This window comes from Panthera onca, chromosome B2 (genome assembly GCF_046562875.1).
Source record: "Panthera onca isolate mPanOnc1 chromosome B2, mPanOnc1 haplotype 2, whole genome shotgun sequence".
In the NCBI taxonomy this organism is placed as follows: domain Eukaryota; kingdom Metazoa; phylum Chordata; class Mammalia; order Carnivora; family Felidae; genus Panthera; species Panthera onca.
In genome coordinates, this window is record NC_138343.1 from 129,132,514 (window position 1) to 129,156,546 (window position 24,033).

The 24,033-nt window shown below is 39.8% G+C and overlaps 1 protein-coding gene and 1 pseudogene across 17 annotated transcripts in view; both read right to left on the reverse strand.

Annotated features, from left to right (window-relative positions):
• Positions 1–24,033, reverse strand: part of PLAGL1 (PLAG1 like zinc finger 1) — a 109,559-nt gene that overhangs the window by 49,694 nt on the left and 35,832 nt on the right. For 9 of the 17 annotated variants that reach the window (XM_060614434.3, XM_078447407.2, XM_078447398.2 and 6 more), the window contains exon 1: positions 22,522–23,145. The exons of 3 other annotated variants lie outside the window; for them this stretch is intronic. The gene's annotated coding sequence lies outside the window, so the exon portion shown is untranslated. Of the gene's footprint in view, positions 1–22,521; positions 23,146–23,177; positions 23,330–24,033 lie in introns of those variants that run through there. 5 more of the 17 variants (XM_078447410.1, XM_078447412.2, XM_078447411.2 and 2 more) reach the window with 2 other exon arrangements.
• On the reverse strand, positions 4,276–12,915 carry LOC132666358 (serine/threonine-protein phosphatase PGAM5, mitochondrial pseudogene; annotated as a pseudogene).

Consider the following 24,033-nt stretch of genomic DNA (forward strand, 5'->3'; position numbering starts at 1 on the left):
GAAACCACTAAAAAAAATTAAATTGTGTTGTATAACCTCTGTAATTTGAAATTTCCTACTTGTCTTTATGTTATTGATTTCTAAGTTAAATTCCATGGTGGCCTAAGAACAAACAATGTATGATCTGTATTCTTTCAAATTTGTTGTGTTTTATGGTCCAGAATGTGGTCTTAGTGAATGTTCTATGTGAGCCTGAGAAGAATATATACTCTATTGTTGTGGATAAAGTGATCTAAAGATGTCAATTACATCTAGCTGACTGATGGGATATTATGTGCAACTATGTCTTTATTGATTTTCTGCCTAATGGAGCTATCTATTTATTATAGAAAGTATATAACATTTTCTTTTTTTTTTTCAGAGTATATTATAATATTTTCTAACCAGGAACCTGAGTGCTTACCATAGCATGATCTAGGCACTTTAACCATTTTATCTCATTTAATCCTCCTAACAACCCTATAAGGGATGTACCATATTATCGCTTTTGGGCCCATAGGAAAACTCAGGCACCAAAAGTTTTAGTAATTTGCCCAAGGTCACACAATTAGCAAACAGCTGATCTGGACACCCGAGTCCAGACTTTTAGCATCTAGGCTACAGGGTCCCTCAAAGAAACCTAGGATGATGAAATCAAGGCATTTTGTGTTACCATTAATTTCTATGATGAACAATGAAAATTTTCCTAGTAAGTCTTGGCAACAGTAATTACTCCTAAGCACTAATGTCCCTTTTACTCACTGTTGCTAAACACGCTTACATTGGCAGACACAGTATAAGCACAATATTTGTATGGTTTTTCATTCTAAAACATTCCACAAAATTGAGTGAAATATTACATCTATTTTGCTTGCATGTCACCAGAGCAATAACATTTATATTCATATTCACTGTTTTTCTAAAATTGTTAAATTCTTAATGGATAGAGACTATACCTGTACAAGTAGGTTTGTAAATAGCTATACACAAACATCCAAGAAAAGCCTTTGATGATCAGCACAATCATAAGCACAAAGACAACGTCAGGTTAGCTCTACTCCACCAGAGTTTCTGGTTTCTAGAAACCTGGACTCTGACATGGAAAGGGAGTCAAGACCTTCACTGGAAGGTAGGACCCTGCATCAGAGAATACAGTGGGCACTTTCCTTTAAACTTCATTTACCAGCTAGAAATATGATGTAACTTATTAACCTAAAGTTTTTAAAATTCTAGGATGCAAAAAACTAACCATGCCATTCTTAACTCAGGTAACAAAGTACCATGGACTTGATGGCTTAAACAGTAAATATTTATTTCTCTCAGTTCTGGAGGCTGGAAGTCCTAGACCATGGTGCCGCATGGATGGGCTCTGGTGAAAATCCTCTTCACAGACTACCAACTGCTCACCGTATTCTCAGATGGTGGAAAAAAGAGCGAACTAGCCAGCTCTTTGGTCTCTTCTTATAAGGGCACTGATTTCATTCGTGAAGGCTCTGCCTTCATCGTTTAATTACCTCCCCAAAGCCCCACCTTTAAATATCACATCGGGGTTAAGATTTCAACATATGAATTTTGGGGGACATAAACACTCAATCCGTTGCAAGGACCTTATATGGAGATGAAGATAATACAGTAAAAACCTCTTGCAGAATCTCACATCTAGGGGAAAAAAATAGGGATAGACTACTAAAAACCTATGCAATTCTGTAATCAAATGGTATCTTGCTGCTAATCTGGACAGCCCAGGTAGGCATCAGTGTGACTGGAGAGGGCCTCAGGGGATACTAAAAATGCACAGAAACAATAGAGTGGAAAAGCTACTGCAGTAGAGATGGAGATGGAGGGTTCTCACAAACAAGGAGAGTGACTTCACTCACTCTGTCAACTCCAGAGTTCTAAAGCCTGGCTACAACTCCAGAACTCTTCCCTGCCCGTTATCTTCCAGTTGGTGTTTTCACTCCCGACACTTGCACATACACATATGTCTCTGCTAACACCCCCACTTCATGCTCCACTGAGGGAAGAAAAAAAAAAAGCTACTGGATAGAGCATTTCATCTTTTCAATGCTAACGCTACAAACTTCCCTTCTAGCACCACAGCAATCTCACTTCTCCATTCAAAACTTCCTTTGCATTGTCATTTTCTCCCTTTCTACTAGAGATACTGCTCCCCAAGATACAACCATGATCTGGCATTTCTCAACCTATAATAAACAAAACCTTCATTAACCTTGCACTGCCCTCCAGCTCCCACTATATTCCCAGACTATCTTTCTCAAATTTCTGAAAAAGATTTAAAAAGTAGATAATCCCCATTTCCTCACCTATTCACTTTCCAACCCATTCCCCTGGCTCTGATCTCCACCACTCTATCAAAAGATCCTTATCAAGGTCATCAAAGCAATTCTTATTATCCTCATTTTAAAAATCAGGGCACTGAAGCTCAAGAGAGATTACTAGGTTGAGATAGTAAAGACATATCTTCCCTTAGAGATAAGCAAGAGCCCAGAGCTGCCCCAAAGCTCTCTTTTCATGATATTAGACTAAGGACTTCATCTTCCAGGGACCCCACCTCCTTCTTCTGTTAGGTCATCTTCCCTGCATTAAATCTCAGACTTAGTCTCCAACACACCTCATTGTTTTAAATCATTTTTCATTGAGAAAGAATTTTGCTTGATCTATGAATATTTTCTGTAGATCACTTGGTATATATTATTTTATTTAATTGAAAATAGGTAGTTCTATTCCCTTTGTACAAATAAGAAAACATTGAAACAGAAACCTTTCTCAATATCAGACACCTGAAAAGTATCAGAGCCAGCATTTGACCTCATCACCTAGATTTTGCACCCCAGGCTGCCTGGCCTTCGTGATGGTTAGATCTCACAGCTTCCCAGTTGTTCCTATTACGTGGTAACAAGGTAAGAGCATCACTCAAAAGTGTGCCATATACCCCGACATTTCCATCAAGTCAGACACCGTGGGGTTGAGGCAAATTTGCCATGAGCAAACACATAAGAAACTGATTTATATATCATAATTGGACTTTATAATAGAACCACAGTTGTTAACACAGGATACTCAACTCTGGTGACTACAGCATTTTCCCTCCATAGCTCTATCTAGGAAGCGAATTCAGTAAGCGTGAGGTAGGAGACAGATTTGTATGCTCACCCATATCCTATTCTTTTTCTAAGCACATAGACATTACACTTGTTCAGTACTGCCCTTAAAGTTGGACATGAGGGGTTCACAGTAAACCCTTCCCTCGAGAGTAAGAAGGCCAAGGGTCTAAGTGGACATATCCACTCAGGCCCAGACTCCCCCTCCTAGACCATGCCGTAGGTTCCTGGAACAAAGGGATTTCTTGTCCAAAGAACTCCAACCCTGCTAGCAGGGACTGTGAAAGCCTCTTTCCCAGACCTGTGTTTATGAGGATAGATTGTGCCACTGTGTATTCAGCCCTAGGCTCCAAGAAGTGGCCAATGGGTAGCTATTTGCAAGGGTGTGGACATAGGTTCAACGTGTGCCCTCCATCGAGCAGAACTGGGCCTGAAACATGAAGAGAAGGGAAAATGGGCCAGCATTCCTACGCTGCCATGTTCTCGAGGTGCAGAAACCTCAAGACTCCAAAAATTCCACATTCAAATCTAGTTTTCCAGGTCACAGAAGATAAATGTGCCCAAGAATGATATACTATATGTTTTACAGTTATTAGCTTAACTTATAACTTTTAACTATTCAGATATATGATACAATTCCTTCTAATATTTCTGCTTTAACTTCTCTACCTCCTTATAGTTAGGCACAGCCACGTAAATAGTTCTAGACTGTGAATTAAACAGTTAGTTACTGGTACAAGACCATTTAATATTCTCTTTTCCTCCATGACAATCAAGAAGGTCAGGTGTTCCATAAAGCATACAAGATGGAGGTGCACCCATAGTCCTTAGCCTGAGTGTATAGGGCAGAGTCTCCCAGAAATCCACAATGGATTTTTAACAGGAGAAGAAATCATCTGTTCTTCACTAAAGCCACTGAGGTTTGGGGACAGCTTGTCAGCACAGTGTAAGTCTAACCCATCCTAACTAGAAATTGGTACCAGAAGTAGGATGCTTCTCTAGCAAAACCTTAAAATACATTTAGTGGTCAGGAAGCAGTGAGGAAATTAATCTTAAGGGCTGGAAAGACAAGTATTATATTTATACAATGACAAAGTATTTTACAACACCCCTAGTATAAATTATAATACTAGTATTTTATAATACTCCTATTATAAATTATAATACTCCCAGTACCTCAAAGACATATTACCTAATAAACTTGCAGCTCTAAAAGAGAGAAGAAAACAGAACACTTGAAGTGTGAATTCGTTATTTTTGGCTGCATATGGCAAGTATTCAAGGGATAAGCTGAGAAAAGGACTATCCAGTTTTCAATAATAAGTGAAAAGTAAGAGAGATTCCAGACATTTTCAATTTGCAATGTTATATGGACTAACTACTTCCCATACTAACAGAGACACTGAATGAAGGTCATAGGCTCAGGAAAACATTAAAAAAAAAAAAAAATTAAACTGCCTCAGGGAAAGGACAGATTAACATGTTCATTAAATCATTTTAGTTGGATAAGACAAGGAAAAAGATCAGATTAAGGGTATGGTTTTCCCATAGAAGTCAGTCAGTCCTCAAATAGCTTTCTTTTGGTCTAGAAAGAACTATACAGGTGAGAAATCAAATCAATGCAGCAGAGCTGAGAACCAGGTACCACAACAAAAGAAAAAAAAAAACAGATGTAATTACCAGCATATAGAACAAACAAACAGAAATCTTTTAGATTTTGGAGAGAATTGTGCTGCCAAAGAGAACCAGTCTATCAGCTAAAGTCTGAAAATGACCCTTTGGCTCCTTCTATATGGAAGCAGTGGGAAGAAAGGGCTGCTCAGTTCCAAGCAGAGCAAATCCTCCACTCTCCATTTCAAACGGAGCCAAGGAAGAGAAAAGGAAGGACTACTCAGAGGAAAAAACCAAAGCCTCATGAAAACAAGGAACAAGAAGATAAAATAAGGCCAACAAATTTTGTTCCTCCAGGGTGTTCCAATATCCATCATGAGGGATTTCAGAATTGCTATGGACCAGTAATTCCAGTGTGCCTATGTTACCTTTTTCTAGATGGGATAGTCTACTACATTTAACTGCCCCATCCTACCCTTATATGTATCAGGTATATATACAAGTGAGGTGTGTACACACACACACACACACACGCACACGCACAGAGGGAAGGCCATGTGAGGACACAGCAAGAAGGCAGCCATCTGCAAGCCAGGAAGTGAGGCCTCCGCGGAAACTGAATTTGCTGGCACCTTGATCTTGGACTTCTAGTTTCCAGAACTGTGAGAAAACACCCTTGTGTTGTTTAAGCCACCCAGTATGGCATTCTGCTATAGCAGTCCAAATTACAGATACATGTTTGGTACCGTGAAATGGAATGCTGCTGTAACAAATGCCTAAAAATGTGGAAGCAGCTTTGTAACTGAGTAGAGGGTGGATGAGTTTTGAGGTGCATTCTAGAAAAAGCCAAGACTGCCTTGAAGAAATAGGAAGTCAAAGGTGACTGGTGAGAACTCAGATGTAAATGAGAATGTGCTATCGGAAATAGAGAAAAGATGATCCTACCTATAAACTGGTAAAGAACCAGCTGAATTGTGTTCTAGGGTTCAGTGGAAGGAAGAGCTTGTAAGTCACGGATATTTAGCTAAAGAGATTTTTCTTTTAAGTTTATTTGAAAGAGAGAGCAAGTGAGTGCGAGAGGGGTAGAGAGAGGGGGAGACAACCCCAAGCACCCGCCACACTATCAGTGTAGAGCCCAAACTCACGAATCCGTGAGATCATGACTTGAGTAATTCAGGTGTCCCTTAGCTGAAGAGATATCTAATCAAAGTATAGAGTGTGGCCTGGGTTATCCTTATTGCTTTAGTAGAATGCAAGAAGAGAGATAAATTGAAGGAATCATTAAGTGAAAAAGAGAGAGAGAAAGAGAAAACTTGAAGATCTGGAAAAATTCTCAGCCTATCCATATTGCAAAAAATGAGAAAGTATGTCCAGGAGAAAACACCAAGGGTGTGGCTGGACAATAGCTCCATGAGGAGATTATCCTTGGAATTATTAGTCAGCCTAATCAACAGAAACCAGGAATAGAGATGGGATTAACCAACAGAGACACAGACAGTTTGGCCCAAACAGAATTCAGTTAGGATGAAATAAAGGAAGGCTTTTGGACTTCTGAGATTGAACAGGACTAGACATTGAACTATTTGGCTGCAAACATGTTTTATTTCTCATGAAAAGGAAAGAACCCCAGGGCAGTTTAGACACCCTCACTTCTACTCCCACTACAGAAAGGCTGCTTCCTCCCTTCGTTTCAGAGGGTGGTGCTCCCATCCCTGGTGTCGGTGGGTCAGTCTGCCCCCACCCAGTGCCTCAGGGGTGGAGCCATTGCCTAGAGCTACCGGGCCAGAGGGCAGATCTCGCAGCCAAAGAGGATTATTCTTAAGCCTTAAAATCAAATAGAGTTTGCCTGGCTAGATGTTAGCCTTCTTGGGGGTCCAACATTCCCGTGACCTTTCTGCTTTCTCCTTTTGGAATGCGAATATCTACCCTATTTCCGTCCCACCACTGTATTTCGGAACCACCTAACCAGTTTAGTTTCACAGGTTCACTGCTGGAGAGGGATTCTGCTTCAAGATGAATCATACCTGGAGTCTCATCCATACCTAATTTAGAGGATTTTTAAGTAGGCTCCACACTCAATGTGGGGCTCAAACTTACGACCCCAAGATCAAGAGTCACAGGCTCTACTGACTGAACCAGCCAGGTGCCCCATGATTTTCAGGTAAGACTTTGGAATGTAGAATTCTGAGTTGATCCTGGGACGGGTTAAGACTCTTGGACCTGTTGAGATGGGATGAATGTATTTTGCATGCAAGAAGGACATCAATTTAAGGGGGATAGAGAGCATAACGTTATAGGTTGAACTGCGTCCCTCCAAAATTCTTATGTTGAAGCCCTCATCTTCAACATGATTGTATTTGGTGACAGGGCCTTTAAAAAGAAAGTAACTAAGATTGAATAAGAATGGGACTTGTGTCCTTACAAGAAGAGAAAGAGACATCAGAGACTACCCTCTCTCCACACATGACAGAGGAGAGGCTGTGTGATGACACAGCAAGGCGGCGGCAATCTATAAGCCAGGAAAAGAAGCCTTACCAGAAAAAAAAATTGCTGGCACCTTGATCTTGGACTTCTAGACTCCAGAACTGTAAGTAAATCTGTTATTTAATCCAACCCAGTCTGTACCATTTTGTTATGGCAGACTAGTCAAGCAGACTAACACATCTACCCTTCTTGGATATTTCCAAGTATCTCTCCCAGGGAAGGACATGAAAAGGGAAGGACATTTAACACTGGGCTGGCCCAAACCTTAACCATCAGAGACCTTTTGTTTCAAGGTCTAGAAATACTAAATAAATCCTTTGAAATGAAAAATCTATACCAACTAACTGCATTAATGGCAGCCAACAAGAAAAACAAAACAAATAAAACTGGAACCTAGACCTCTACGTTTTCTTTTCCAAAATGTAAAGTATAAGGGGACATTTAGAAGACCCACAGATGTTTCACTGGTCTCCCTCCCACCATAGTCCACACTATTATCAGACCTACTAAGCCATCTCTTTCTTTAGACTTTCCTGATTTAGGCTTTTATTCCCTTCCAGCTGTTTTGATGGCACCAATACCATATAAAGAAATACTGGGTGATTTGAGATGAACTTTAACAAGACATGGACATGTGTCTCACTAGAAAGCAGCTGATTCTATTACTACTCGGTACACTTCTTGTTAAGTAGTTCTGGGAGAGTTTTCTATCACAGGGCTGTGACATCTGCAGGCTTATGAGGTTCCTATGAGGGGTAGGTAATCAAATAAAATGTTTATTAAACACACCCACAAAGTGCTCCAAACAGAAGTTACGGCAAAGACTACAAATGTTTCCTGATATCCATTCCTCCCCTCTTTCTTTGTGATATAATCTCTGAATTTTAAAAGGACACAAGGGCACCCAGAATAAGGACATTTTCCAATGTTCCTTGAAGATAAGAGTTGTCATATTACTGACAAACAAGATGTAGGCATTTTAACTGTTACATGCAAATTCTGAAAATAGCATACTCTGAGAAGGAGCATACTCTTATTTTCCCCTCCTTCTTGGCTGGAATACTGACATGATAGAGCTTGGCTAGCCATCTTTAACCATGAGGCAGACAAAAAGAACAATGGTAAAAAACAGTTTAGAAACGGACCCACACAAGTGGATGGAAACTAGGTTTTCACCACTGCAATTCAATGAAGGAAATTCTTTTCAAAAAATGATTCTAGAGCACGTGGATTTCTATAATGAAAAACAAAAAGTAATCTAGATTCTTATCTCACATCATACAAAAACTATTGAGATAAATCACAGAATGGAACACAGATCTAAATGTGAAGGATAATTAGTATCTTCATGATTGTGGAGTAGGCAAAGATTTCTTAAACAGGACACAAAACACAGTATTCAACAAAATTGTAAACTGGATTTAAGAAATTCTGCTTGTCAAAAGACATCATTAAAAGAGAAAACAATAAAGTCACAGACTGAGAAGCTATGTGTAATACACATATTCAACAAAGGACTCTTATCCAGAATATAAGGAATTCCTACAAATCAATAAGATGACAAACAACCCAATAAAAATATGCAGAAGACATGAAAAAGTACTGCCTAAAAAAAGGAATCCAAATTATCTGAAACATTTGAAAGGGTGCTCAACATTATTAACAATGAGGGAATGGAAAAGAAAACGATGAGATACCACCTCACATCCACCAGAGGGCTTAAAATGAAAAGGAACAATATCAAGTCCTGCTGAAAATGTGGAACTGTTACAACTCTTCCATTTACTCACTCACCGTTGGTTGACCTGGCAGAATTTATTGAAACTAAACACATGGCTACCCCATGACTTTAAAATCCTAGTTTTAGATATATTCCCAAACAAAACACTGCAAATGTCACTAAAAGATCGTGCATGACTATTCATGGCAGCTTTTTTTTCTCAGTAAAATTTTATTCTGTAGTTAATTCCAAAGTTGACAGAGAAATGGATCAAATGTCCCAATTAGTCGCACTGATTGTGCAGAAAATGTTCATGACCACTTCATAGAAATTGTAGTTTCTCCTAAGTGAACAGAATATTTGGGATGGACACATCATGTCTAAATAGTTTAACCTGCAAGCATAAAGGATTAACAGCCAGAGGCAGACTGAGCTGTCGAGTATTCTATTGAAACAGGACCTGCACGGTACTATCACCATCCAGTCACCTCCCTCACCTGCCAAGGTGCTCGTGGGTGCAGGAAAAGGCCTAAGGCCCCAGTTGAGTCCAGATCCAACAGCATCAGAGGTACAGGACTCTGGACTGAGAAACTGGTTATCAAAGCAAGAGCCCAGATGAAGAGAATCTTCAGTTGACAAATATTGAAGTGACAAAAAGGTTTTAAGAAACGAGAAGAACGTATGACAAGAAGTTCTGAATAGAAGCACTGGCAGCCCCTCTTCCTCAGAGCCCCTCGTGCCTGATGGGCGTTGCTGACAAGCCTCAAGGGGCTTACGTGGCCAACTGTGGTCATGACCAAAGGCCCCCCTGAGGACTGCCCGTGGTCCCCACAGACAGCGTTGGTGAGGCCTCCTCCTGGTAGACAATGCAGAAAATCCCGAGATAGCAATCGGGATGCTCTGCTCAGCACGACTCCTTTTTCCATCCTGGGCCTGAAGTATGGACTGAAATGCCACATTTTGGATTCTTTAGGTGTTCATATTTTTCATTCTCCTCCTTGAGAAATGCAGTGTAACTGTGCTGTGCAGCCTGTGGAGAGAAGACGGGAAGGAGCTGTGCTTTTGGTGGCACCCGCTGGAGCCAGGCTGGGGGTGAAGAAGAGCAGGTCCTCAGGAGCAGGAGATCTCATCCAGAGGCATGAACCCTGTGTCCCCGAGGGTCCTGAGTAGCACTGGCATCAGGCAGGACTACCAGGTGGGCGATGCTGCCATTGCTGAGAAAGAGGTGGAGCCAGCCTTCTGGAGGGAACTACTCTGCCCAGTACCATGTAGCAGACGACGTTGGCACGGCAGATGAAGATCTAACTGTCCTCCTGCTGCTTGGCGTCTGCCCAGTGGTTGTAGTTCTGGAAGGCAGTCTTGATCCGGGCTCTTTGTAATACACTGTGTTCCAGTGGAACACAGGCAGGTTGGGCTTGATGGGGGTCTTCCCTTAGTAGGTCTGTGCTGACCTTGCAGATGCCTGGCAGATATTTGCTTACCATATTGGTGGTTTCTTTTGCATGGGTCATGGACAAATGGACAATTTTATTAAACTTCAACCCCAAGCTTGCAAGTTAGAGCCCAGTTAGTTAGTTCAGCTTGTTCATGACCCAGGGACGTTAGTGTGCGGTCTTTTCCAGGGAGGCATTCACGTGGTTGTGGGAATGCCTGATGAGGAAGACAGGTCACATGGCCTTGGCTTTGTGGTGGTCCAGCCCAGATGACCATTCTCCAGATTCTAGGTTCTTCTTCCGTAGGTTGTCTCCTGTCCCAGCTGGGGTCACAAATTCCCAGCCAATGGCATGTGGCCCCCGCAACCATGCCCACACCTTGAGCAGGTACGTCTCCACGTCCCTACCCACGCAGGGCTTCCCCAACATCATGGTCGAAAACAGCATGGCTGCTGAGCCCCTTACCATGGCACCTGTTGGCATGCCACGCCCACTCGACCTGTACTGGCCCTGTGCCCATAGCAGTTTTATTTGTAGTAGCCAAAATTAGAAGATAACCCAAACATCTATTAACAGAATGAATATACTATGGTATGTTGATACAATGGAATGTTTTAGAAAAATATGAGAAAAAATATATACACATGCATTAATATGGATGAATTTCAAAAATAGGCTATAATGAAAGAAGTCAGACAAAGGAATGCATATTATCTGGCTACCCTTACAGTCCAACAATAGACAAAACTAATCTGTAGAAATGGAAATCAGTACCTCTAGGGGAGGTACTAGGTGGGAGAAGCATGGAAATTTTCTCTTTCTGGATGGATGTAATATGGTCTTTCTTGATCTAGTGGCTATACAGGTATACATACAGAAAATTCACCAAGCTGTATATTTAAGATGGACATGCTTTCTATGCTTTACCCCTATGTATTTAATACCTCAGTACAAAGAGAAAAAGTACTTCATAAAAGATAACCAGACTATTTTTACCTTATCAGTTGCCTAATAAATGTTATTAGGCAAATGCAAAACTATCTACTTAAAAACAAAGACCAAGCAAATTGTGCTTAGATCTCTGTTTCACTGACCCCCAGAAAAATCAAAATCAACCTTATCCATTAGTATCAAAAACTTGGAAGAAAAATCTGAAGAAAGTAGGAGTGTATCAGGTAGTCCACAGCAGCTACCTTAGTTACTGAAGTGAAGACTCTACGTAGCATATTGGCAATCTATGTGAAGCAATTTTAGTAGTGTTTTTCCATAAATACACCTATTTAATAATTTTAACTATTTGTAGTACCAAGGTAGTATGTCATAAAAGAAATAGCAAGAGCTTTTGACTCAGACAAACCAGTTTTGCCACTTACTAACTACACAGCATTGGGCAAGTTTCTTAATCTCTTTGATACTGAGTTTCTTCACAATTTAAAACAGAGACAATAATACTTACTTTGCAAAATTGTAGCACAATTATAGTAGGTATTTAAGAGTGGTAGCTATTTAGCAATAGCTCTTTGTATGCAAAGTATCATGGTAGGTACTGGAACTCTATCTCTAAGAACCCGACCAACTGGAAATGACATTTAGATATAAAGATTGGTGATGAAAGGTAAGAATTTAACAAGGGCTATAGATTACAAATTACAGGGTTCCTATCCAGCTAGGAGGATTGTGGAGTGAGTATCCTCTCAACAGAGCCTGGAAAATTTTTGGAAAATCCACTTAAAGCAGAGGAAATGGCATGAATAAAAAAGCATAGCCTCAAAAACAATACAGTGACTTCAGGTTCTAATTAGTTGACTAACTAATGACTAACTGTGCCACTGGACTAAATCTAAGGAGAAAGACTACAAGGCTAGGAAAGCAAGCTGGGACTAGACAGAAAAGGACCAGTCAGGCTAAGAAGTCAAGGACCTGTTTTCTCAAGTCCTGGAATGTCACAGAAGGGTTCTTTTCAGGAACCAACCCCAGTGGTCACTGTACAGGAAAGGAAGGGAAGGAAAATCTCAATACAGGGAAAAACAGCATAGAATGATAAGGGCCTAACTCAAGATGCTGACAGGAAAGGGGGGGGGGGGGGACCAGGAAAAATATTAGAGTTCAATTTTATCAACTTTAAAAAAATGAACATTGAGTTTCCCCGAATATTCAAGTAGGCTTGCCTTCAACTTTTAAATGACTGACTGGCTTATAAGAGCAAAGAAGTATCCAAATGCAGCAAAACATATTTCCAGGCACATAGAAAGTGCCCATACATACTGCTAGCAAATGAATCATTTAAAAAATTCCAAATATTGAAACCTCTACAATAATACAGTGTTCATGGTGAAACATGCAAAAGGGCTATAATCATTTTTTCCTTCCTGTTGAGTGACCATTCTTTTACAATACATGCCAAGTTTCAAATTTGCTCAGTTCAATATTTTAAAAGACTCATTTGCAAAAGCTATCTCTGTCTCTACCAGAAGACTCTGATATAAATCACTCTAGAAAGTTGGGAATATTGCCACTTCAGTTGCTAAGCTCTTGTGTAATTTTTTTTAAGGACTCTATCATTCATTGTCTTTTGCCATGGCAAAAAAAAAAAAAAAAAAAAAAAAAAAAGCCACTATGACTCATGAATATTACATGAAAAAAATTTAAAAAGTTAATCCAGATCACATAAATATATGTAAGATTTACCCAACAGTACATGACAATTTAATAATTTATACAATTGTTAAAATAATTAAAATGAGAATAACCTACCACATTAAGGAACAAAGAAATGGGTGCTTCCTAGGGGCTAAGCATAATTGTTAGCCCTTTCTATGTAATAGCTCTCTTAATCCTCTCCACAACCTTCTATGGTAGACACTTGTTATCCACACCGTATAGTGAGAAAATCCAAATATAGAGAAGTAACTGTCAAAGATTACACTATATAAAAAGGGAGAGGCAGAACTAGGAATTGAACCCAGGCAGTCTAGCTCCAGAGTCATAAAATGCCAGTTAATAAATGTAGAAAGAACGAAAGAAATGGAGGGCCCCCTGGGTGGCTCAGTTTGGTTGAGCATCTGACTCTTGATTTTGATGGAGGTCATAATCTATCATTTGTAAGATCAAGCCCTGCATTGGGCTCTGTGCTGACAGTGTGGGGCCTACTTGGGGTTTTCTCTCTCCCTCTGCCCCTCCCCTGCTTGTGTGTGTGCTTGTTCTCTCTCAAAACAAACATTTAAAAAGAAAGAAGGAAGGAAATGGAAAATCATCATTAGAATACCACAATAATAACTGCTGCAGGCAAGATCAGTTGAATGCTAAAATTAGTGGGCTACACTTTGAGAAATAGCACATTTGCACAACTTCAAAACATTTATTAATTACCATGGTAGTTTTAACATATCCACAAATCATTTGATACTTTTCCCTCTCATCCCTTTGAGTGTAGACTTCCTTAAACAAAATAAAGTATAAGAAGTGAAAAGTAGTAACGTGTTACAATGGAGAAACCTGGCAAACACTGCCTAAACTATGTGATTAACATGTTGATGTGGAGATCCCGTGCCCCCAGATATGATGCAAAAAAGAGCACAACATTCCTCTGGTATTCTTTCCCCAAAGTCCATAACCTCAGTCCAATTGTGAGACTACACTGGACAAACCCAAAATGAGGGACACTGTATAAAATACAAAAGTGGCAATGTCTGAAAGACTAAAATGTTTTCACAGATTGGAGCAGACTAGAAAGACTTGATAACTAAATGCCATGTGGTATATGGATCAGATCGTGGAACAGAAAAAGGACACTGGTGGAAAAACTGGGGAAATCTGAATAAAATATGTCATTCAGTTAATAGTATTGCACCAATGTTAATTTCTTAACTTTGGTAAATGTATCATGGTTATGTAAGATGTTAACATTAGAGGAAGCTAGGTGAAGGGTATACAGGAACACTCTATACTGTCTTTGCAAATATTCTATAAATCTAAAAGCATTTTATAAATAAAAGATTTAAAAGTTCAATACCCATTTGTGAAAACAAATGTCAGTAAATCAGGAATAAAAGGAAGTTTCCTCAATCTGGTAAAAGGCATCTATAAAAAAAAAAAAGTATACTAAATATCTTTTAAAATTTATTTTGAGACAGCATGTGTGTGCACATGTGCAAGAGAGAGGGGGGAGAGAGCAGGTGAGGGGTGGTGAGGGGCAAAGAGGGTGGGGGAGAGAGAGGGGAGGGGAGAGAATCCCAAGCAGACTCTGCATCTTCAGTGTTGTGGAGCCTAACGCAGGGCTTGAACTCACAAACTGCAAGACCATGACCTGAGCCAAAATCAAGAGTTGATGTTTCACCAACTGAGCCACCCAGGCACCCCTTTAGTGTCATAATCTTAATAGTGAAGAATTGAGGTATCCTCCTTTAAGATCAGGGGAAAGCAAGGGTACTTTTGTTGTTGTTTTTTGAGAGAGACAGAGAGCGAGAGTGAGCATGAGTGGGGCAGGGACAGAGGGAAAGAGAGAATCTTAAGCTCCATGCTGGGCATGGAGGCTGACTCAGGGCTGAGTCTTATTAAGACTGTGAGATCATGACCTGAGCCAAAATCAAGAGTCAGATGCTTAATCAACTGAACCACTCAGGAGCCCCAAGGCTGTCTATTTTAACACTTTTGTTAAATACTATTCTGCTATTCCCAGCCAGTGCAATAAGGCAAGAAAAATAAAAAAGGAATAGAGATTAGAAAGATAAAGTTAGAGGAGCCTAGGTGGCTCAGTTGGTTAAGCATCCAACTCTTAGTTTTGGCTCAGGTCATGCTCTCACAGTTTATGAATTCAAGCCCCAAGTCAGGCTTTGCACTGGCACTGTGGATGGAGCCTCTTTGGGATTCTCTCTCTCCCTCTCTCTCTCTGCCCCTGCCCTGCTTGCATGCTCTCTCTCTCAAAATAAACTTTAAAAAAAAAAAAAAAAAAAAAAAAGAAGGCAAAGTGAAACTTTTTATTTTTTTGCAGATGACATGATTGTGCATTTAGGAAATCTCCAACAACCTAGAAACTACCAGAACTGAAAAGTGCATTTAGTGAAATTATAGAATACAAGCTCAAAATACAAAAATCAACTGTATTTCTAGATACTAGCAAGAGGACTGGAAACAAAATTGAAAAAAGAGACCATTTACAACAGCATCCAAAAAAACCTCAAATGCCTAGAAATTAAGTTTAATAATATATAAGTCCCTCACACTAAAAAAACAAGACAATGCTAAGGGTAATTGAAAAACTTATTCAATAGAGAGATATACCATGTTCATATATTGGAAGATTCCCTTAAGATGTCATTCTTCTAAAATTATTCTGTAGAGGCAATGCAATCCCAGTCAAAAGTCTGGTAGCCTTTTTTTTTTTTTTTTTTTAAATAGATGTTGACAAGCTGATTCCAAAATTTATAGAGAAATGAGTAACACTTAAATATCCAAAAAAAATCCTTAAAAAGAAAAAAAATTGTGGAGGGTTTACACTACTTTATGTCAAGACTTACTACAAACTACAATAATTAAGAAAGTATGATACTGACAGAAGAACTGATATAGTCCAAATAGAACAGAACAGAGTTCAAAAACACATCCAAATGTATGATCATTCATTTTTTTTTATTTTTGAATTTAATTAATTTACTTTTGGGGAGAGAGAACAGAAGCAGGGGAGGGGGCAGAGGGAGAGGGAAATAGAGAATCTTAAGCAAGCTCCACACTCCATGCTGGGACCCTGAGATCATGACCAGAGCCAAAATCAAGAGTGGGACACTCAACTGATTGAACCACCCAGGCACCCCTATGGTCATTCATTTACAACAAAGGGATGACTGCAAGTCAATGGTAAAAGAAAGGTATTTTGTTTTTCGTTGAGAGAGAGAGAGAGAGAGAGAGAGAGAGACAGAGCATTAAGCAGGGGATGGTGGGGGGTAGGGGTGGGGGGAATCTTAAGCAGGCTCCATGCTCAGCATAGAGCCCAACACAAGCCAGGGCTCAATCCCACATCCCTGGGATCATGACCTGAGCTGAAATTGAGAGTTGGATGCTTAACCAACTGAGTCACTCAGGTGTCCCATGAGAGGGTTTTTCAATAAATGCGTAGAGCAATTGAATGTCCATATGGGAAACCTTGATATTCCTCATCTCATACCATACACAAAAATCAACTGGCGATAAATCAAAGACCCAACTGTGAGGACCTTGAGGGTAGGCAAAAATGAGCCTAAAAAAAAAAAAAAAAAAATCTGTGGGAAGGGTACAAGAAACATCACCAGACTTCATAACAGTTAAGTCTGCTCATCCAAAGGCAACAATTAAAAGAATAAGTACGCAAACTTTAGACAGGTAGAAAATACTTGCAAACATATACCTGATAAAGATTTCTTGTCCAGAATATATAAAGAACTAAAATCATGAACAAAAGATAACCCACTAAAAAAAGTAGGCAAAAGATTTGAATAGCACTTCACAAAAGAAATCTCAATGGCCGATAAATATAAAAAGATAGTTCAACATTATTAATATTCATGGGAATGCAATCAACTTACCCTAAAACCATCAATTTAGCACTTTGGTATATATCCATAAAATAGGAGTATATGTCTGCCAGCAGCAATTTCAAGAACATCTGCAGAAATGGGATTTAGAATGACTAAAAACTGAAAACAAATCAAATGGTCATCAACAAAAGAATAGATAAATGAACTGCAGTCCCACCCGCATAATGCAATACTGTGGAAGAGGGGTCACCAAACTTTTTCTGCAAAGGGCTAAACAGTAAATAGTTTAGTCTTCATAAGTCATACGGTCTCTGTTTTAACTACTCAACCCTGATACATGGACATATTTATGTTCAATAAAATTTTATATACCAAAATATGTTGTTGGCCCACAGGTCATAGTTTACCACCCTTTGCTATAAAGCCAACAACAAAAAATTACCTATACATGCAACCTGGACAAATGTCTAAAATATCCTGTGAATAAAAGGAAACACACACAAACATTATAGGATTCCATTTATATGAAGTTCAAGAACACCTGAAAATAATTCATAGTGACAGAAGTCAGGACAGGAGTTGACTGATGGAGAGGAGTGGCTCCACTGTGCGGAAGACACAGGAGGGAACTTTTACAGGGATGAAAATGTGTTCTATCTTTATCCGAGTGGTGATCATACAGGCATACACATATGTAAATTTCATAAAGCCATACACTTTATTTTTGTGCTTTTACTATACATAAATTATAGTTCATTTTGGAGAAAACAAAACTGGACAAAAGTCAAAATAAAGACCTGAAGAAATTATCTAGAATTCAACATGAACAAGAAATATATAATATATATAAAAGATAGATTAAAAGAAATGGATAGACTGAGCAAGTCTAACCAAAGTGTAAGCAGAGTCTTGAAAGAAAGAATAGGAAAAAAAATGGAGGGAAAACTACACAGAAAGAAAAAAGATGAAACTTTCGGGAACTGATGAAAGCCCAACCTTAGAGACAGGAAACAATCAATCCAGGATAAACGAAATGTCCACACCTAGATACACTGTCATAAAACTGTAGACCACAAGATAAAAGAGAAGATCTTAAAGTAAGCAAAAAAAAAAAACAAAAACAAAAAAACAAAAACAAAGATTAACAACAAATAAGTTATTAGAACTAATGGTAACACTGAAAGCAGAAGTCAATGAAATGATACCTCCAAAAGACTGAGAAAGAAACTGTCAACCTGCAACTGCATACCAGACAAAACCATCATTCAAAAGTGTAAAAGATATTTTCAGATAAAGTTCACTGTCAACATTCCTTTAATAAACAAGCTTCTGAAACATATTTGACAAAGATAGATGTGAGATGCAAGAAGGAATGACAAAGGATGCATAAAGAGAAAAAAAATCATGATGTCGAATTTATAGAAGGAAAAAAAACAAGGTGTTAACTAAAACTCCAGATGAGAGGGGCACCTGGGTGGCTCAGTCGGTTGGGCGACCGACTTCGGCTCAGGTCATGATCTCTCCTTCCATGAGTTCGAGCCCCGCATCGGGCTCTGTGCTGACCGCTCAGAGCCTGGAGCCTGTTTCAGATTCTGTGTCTCCCTCTCTCTCTGACCCTCCCCCGTTCATGCTCTGTCTCTCTCGGTCTCAAAAATAAGTAAACGTAAAAAAAAAAAAAATTTTAAACTCCAGATGAGAACATGTAATTAACTGGTGTCAAAGCAACCTAGGTTTTTGAATTATTTGCAAGTAGAATTAATAAACTTTAGATTAAGTTGTACATTAAAAAATTTTAAACTACTAAAAGAAATAAAACATTTTCATACTAGTTAAAAGGGAAGAAAACAGAGTATGAAAAAATCCAAAAGGTGGCAAAGAGAAAAAAAAACACAAAGAAAACAATAAAAACAACCATAAAACAGAATGTTAGCTTTAATCCTAAATATATCATTAATTATACTTTATCTAATTGGACTGAGAGCTCCATTAAAAGACAAAGATTGTCAAAGCAGAACAGGAAAAAAAAAATCAGATTTCATCTGTGCTAAAGAGATCTTCTAAACAAATGTTAACTGAAAAGGTGTAACTAGAGTATTCTAAAAATTGATTTTAACGTAATAGGCATTTGGTGGGGAGGCATAGGGCATCACTGTAGAATGACAAATGGTCCAATCTACAGATTTCAAAATACAGCAATTCCAAACTCGTATATACTGTACTTTCAACTTTTACAAAGTGACAGAATTACAAGAAGAAATGAGAAAATTCATTATTTTACTGTGATCTTTTTATTACTCCTATTTCAGTCATTGATAGATCAAACAAACCAAAAAACTAGTAAGGTTAAAATGATTTGAACATCACAATTCTTGTGCTTGATCTAAGACACGTGTGTGTGCGCGCGCGCGCGTGTGTGTATTTATGTTTTTATACCTACCTTGCCCCAAAAGTCTGAGTACATATTCTTCTCAATCATTCAAGGCGCAGTTGAAAAACTAACCATGAGGCCACAAAGCAATTCTCAAATTTCAAAGAATGGGTAACATAGAGCCCTCATTTGCTGACTACAGTGCAAGTTAGATATCAATAACAAAAGGATAACTCACAAAACCTTCCACATTTAGAACTAGAGAATACTTCTAAAAAACTCATGGGGAAGGGAAAAAAAATCCTAACGAAAAAATTTTTAATTCTTAGAATTGGAAAAATAGACTACGTAGAAAGCAACAGTAAATAAAAAAATGTGTAGTATTCGTGGAGACAAATCCATGACCAGAGTGAAGAGCCCAGAAATGAGCCCAAGCATATCTGGGAAGATGTATATGAGAGAGCTGGTACTGGTGCAGGGTTCACTGCCACTCCACCCAGAAAAAAAGAGAATGAATTCGTCCTGATCTCACAACATAAATTTAAAAAATACGTATCTATACATCTACAAGGCAGGTAAGTTAAAGAACTAATTGTGTAAAAGAACAGAAACGTTAACACTTAGAAAAAACTTCTAAGTACATTTCCCTAATGGAGGAGAATATCTTAAGACACGAAAACACAAAGAAAAGATTGTCTGCAGTTTACATAACCAACAAAGGATTTGCACCTTGAACCATGTTTTCCAACAGAAATCGCTGCAATGATGGAAGTGTTTTGTTATAGAATATAATACAGTATAATATAAAATAATACAGTAAAATGTAATATAATAGCCACTAGTCATATGTAACTATTGAGCACTTGGAATGTGGCCTACAGTGACGGAGGAATTGAAACTGTTGAAGTGCACAGGACAGCATGTTAACATTTAAAAATCCTCGATGAGGGTCCGTGAAGGTCCGTTAGGTTTTTTATATACTTTTTAGTATTTAAATTTTTCATAAAAGAACTTGATTTTAGCTTATGTTACTGTATAAAATATAATTTCAATTTTATAAAAAAATACATAACAGTCACTTTTCGGAAAGCAAACACACCAAATGTTCAAAATGTTATCTATGAATTTTATTTTTCTTCTATTTAAAAAAATTAAATATAAAAGCATATAAACAATTCAATGAACATAGACATATCCACCCTACAAGTTATGAAATAAAACATTACGGATATTGTGTAAACTCCCTAGATACCTATCCCTGATCACAACTTTTCTCTTTTTAAAGAAAAGCTAGGAAATATGAATAGACTAGAGCCCTGGATTCAGGCTTCATTTCGCAACACCCATATTTTAATAGATTTGGGGGGATACTTTGTGATACATAGACATTACATATATCGTTTAACAAAGAGTAATAAAAGCAAACACTGATGTAACCATTGCCCAGGTCAGGAGATAAAGCATGTCCAGCATCCAAAAGTCCTCAGTATGTCCCTTCTCAATCTCCCCGCTTCCGCCTTGATCCCCCCAGGAGAAAACCACCAGCTTGACTTTTAGGGTATCAATTTATTCACAACTACTCCTTACTTTTCATGCCTATATATGAATCTCTAAACAACAGCTTTATTTCACCAAGTTCTGAATTTCTCATAGAATACTGAATGATATCCTCTTCAACAACCTGAGGTTTTTTTTGTCTGCTGGTTTTCTTTTTTTTTTTTTTTTTTTTTGGTTGGCTCAACATTATTGAGACACATTTATGTTGAAACACAAAACTACTTCATTCACCACTGTTCTGGGTAGGTTCCATTTTATGAATATAATTTACCGTTCTCCTTCAGATAGACAACAAGGCATCCAGCTTTGGAGTATTACAAATAACACCATAGTAAACCTCATACATGTCTGCTTGTGTATATGTATGAAAATTTATCTAGGGCAGTGGCTTTCAAACTTTTTTGACCATGACTCATACTAAGGAATGACGTTTTACATCATGACACACATCTGTGTGTGTATAAAACTGAAGGGGGGGGGGGGGGGTTGTTTCATGAAGCAAATACCCGATGACCTGAGACATAGTCTGTTATTTTCTATTCTCTGTTAATTCGTGTTTTACAAATTCTGATCATTATCCACTTAACTGATTTCACGACTCACTAAAATGGGCTTCCAACTTTGAAAAACATCGCTCTAGAGGATAAACACCTAGGGGTGGGACTGTTCAGGATGTGTAACACAGACATCGGACAGGGGCAACTTTTCTAGATCCTTAACTTTTAAATAAGTGTTTTTTAATCTGAGTGTATATAAATATGCCACTATGTAATTTTAGAGCCAAAACTTTAAAACATCAGACCGTTTTATCTCTTCCTTCGGTCATAAAACAGAACTAATCACTTACCATGTGCTATGTATCCACTGGACTCCGAGCGAGACTGATGGGTTAATACACAGGGGGGTGGGGAGGACATAAGGGACCCGGACCTCAGTGAGGCCCCAGAAAGCTCACAGGAGGGGCCTCCGATCCTGCCTGGGGAGGGAGGGGTTAGAGAAGGATTCCTGGAAAAAGGAGGACCTAAGCTGAGTGCTTCTATTTTTAATTTTTATTGGTTTCCTAAAACATAAAAGTAACACGTTTGTTGGGGGAAAAAAGTCAAAATTACAGAAGTATATTTATTAAGAAGTAAAAATCCCCACCACCGTCCTTAAAGTTTCATGCTGAGACTAAATAACCAAAGTTGCATTATCAGTTATCCTAATGTAAATTTTTAGGAGCCCCCACTCTTAAACAGTTTTAAGGGTGTATCTGACAGAGTCCGTAATATTGAAGGATAAAACGAATCACATTTTCCATAATGAACATGAATGCAGACGTTTCATGTTTAGTCACGTTACTACTTTTAAGAGACTTTTTTCTTCTCTTTTCTTTTTTTCCTTTTTGGCCTTTTGGCAAGGTTAGCGTGCCAGGTTTCAAAAGTCGAGTCTATTTACTGCATACCAAATATACACAAATGCTTCAAAAAGCGGCATTAAAAACGGCCAGCTGAAAGAATGTTTTGTTCAAGTCAACTTGGCTTGGCCGGTGACAATTTGTCGGAGTTTCACACTTCGTCCCGAGGAGCCCCGGACCCCGTCACGTACGCGGCGCGTCGGCACCGGCACACCCTCCCCAGCGCGGCACGGAGCCCAGGACGGTCCTCGCTCCGCGGCAATGCCGCCGCCCCGCCGCCCCCCAGGCCCGCAGCGGGCCCCACCGCCACCGAGCCGGGCCACGAGCACCCCAACCACCTACCCTGCGGGGTCAAGAGCCCCCCGGAACTCAGGCGAGGCAGCTCGGGCGCGCCGCCTCCGCGGCCATGACGGCGACCCGGGGAAGCACCCCGCGCGCCAAGGCCCGCGGTCCGCCGGGCTGGGAGGAGAGCCGCCCCGTCCGTTCGTCCGTCCGTCCGCCAGGAGAGTGAGGCCAGAATACGCCCCAGACGTGTCTAAATCAAGGCTCGGGGCGGTACCGACGGGCTGAATGACAAATGGCAGATGCCGTGGGCTTTGCCGCCCTCGGCAGCCGCGAGGATGGCTGCGCCGAGGAGGCCGCGCACAGGCGGAGCCCGGGAGCCGGAACGGCGCGTCCGCGAGGAGGGCGCTGGGGCCCCTGGCGGGGGCGTCACGTGGCAGGAGGAGGCCCCGCTGGGGAGCCAGGGGGTCGGCGGCCTGGGCGGAGGAAGAGGACAGGCGCCCAGACGCCTGGCCGATTGAGTCATCCGTGTGGGCTAAGCCAAGGTCGCCCAGGTGCAGAGCTGGCGCAGGTAGACCCGAACCAGCCCGAAGCCCCGTACGGTATCGAAGACTGTTCCCTCAAGTCACCACCAGGATGAGCCACCCCGAGCCAAATCATAAACGAGAAACACGACAGATGCTAGGAGAACGCTGCAATAAGCCGGATTCACTTACCTCCTATCCGTGCAGTGTTGAAATAATGGCAGCCTAACTGTGACCACTAATTGTGAGCCAGGCACGGTTCTAAGCGCTTCGCAGGTAAATAAAGTAGTCCTCGTGACTACCCTGGGAGAAGCACTTCTACTCCCGTCTTTCACTTGAGGATACTAAGGCACAGAAAGATTAGACGGAAATGATTGTATGGTTCTGGAATCCTACTATGTACGCTTTAAGTAATTCAAAAATATTCAGTGCTATTTGAATTTAAGAAAAAGAAACGGAAGCAAATCTCCAGCAGTTGCTTTCTTTCCTACACGATATACATTCCTAAAAGAGGCCTATAAACGTGAAGCAAAATGAAAGGCACGAAGAGTTCACTGCAGATTTCAGACAGTCTCCTAGCTTTGAAATAGAGGTTAAGCGCATCGTACAATTCTACCCACCTTCATCGCAATCTTCCAGTTTCCACTGCTTGCATTACTCTTGGCTTACTGGCTCTTAGAACATTCACAAGTTCTTATTTGCCCACCTTATTCTCCCAGATGTTCAGTCTTAATTCTGTATTTGAACGAATTCAATATTCATCATAATGTATGCATTCCTAAATTCTCTATTTTTATTTCTTAATGGCCTGCCCTCTTTTCCAAGTAGTTTTCTTAAGGAAGGTTTATAGAATACCTTAAGGTTTTATCTGCTTTTTAGCTCTACACATAAAAACTGAGCAGGGTAAATATTTTGGATTCACACCTTTCTTCAAACCTAACAGAACAAAATGGCAATCGCTTCTTTGATTTTTGACATCAGATTTTTGTGGAGAGATCTGAATCCTTGTGATTTTCTCCCTGGGAGGTAATCTGATTTTTCTACTTGA